Genomic DNA, 623 nt, shown 5'->3' on the forward strand with positions numbered 1-623 from the left:
CACATAACCACATATCCAGGTTATATGCGGTGTTTTATTTCGAGGCACCGGGAACTAGGGGTACGCACCCAAATCTGGCTCTGAAGACTGCCTTGCCAGATATGCATTTTATATTCTCTTGGTTGCACAATCTCATACATATTCAGTAAGTATTGCTTCATTATCTAATGTATATGCATTACAGATTACTTCATCCATTGCGACATCAGCCTCTCTTACTGCGCATGCTCGTCTTCCCTCTAGTGGTCGTCGGTGGTCGTCCTGATGAAGTAAGAAGTCTTCCTCGGATGAAGTAAGACGTCTTCCTCACCTTATCCTTTTCACCTTATCCCTTTTGACTCAGTTTCAGCGTCTGTTTTCTATCCAAGTTCCTCGATGTTCTGCTTGGCGTCTCTGGTATGCCGCTTATCTGTTTCTTAGATACTTGAAACTACAAAACATATTCTTTCCCGTCGGGCCCCACCATGTTCAGTCCCCAAGGCCTCGACCTCCAAATCTTGCAAACACTCCCTAATAGTATAGCTCGTTACTTAACTGTTTTCTAACATTTCCCCCCTTTGAAAATACTTCAATTACATACAAGTATTTTCACTAAAACTTAAGCTACTACTCTATATGATGGT

The sequence above is a fragment of the Charadrius vociferus genome, unplaced genomic scaffold (genome assembly GCF_000708025.1).
Source record: "Charadrius vociferus isolate BGI_N301 unplaced genomic scaffold, ASM70802v2 scaffold251, whole genome shotgun sequence".
In the NCBI taxonomy this organism is placed as follows: domain Eukaryota; kingdom Metazoa; phylum Chordata; class Aves; order Charadriiformes; family Charadriidae; genus Charadrius; species Charadrius vociferus.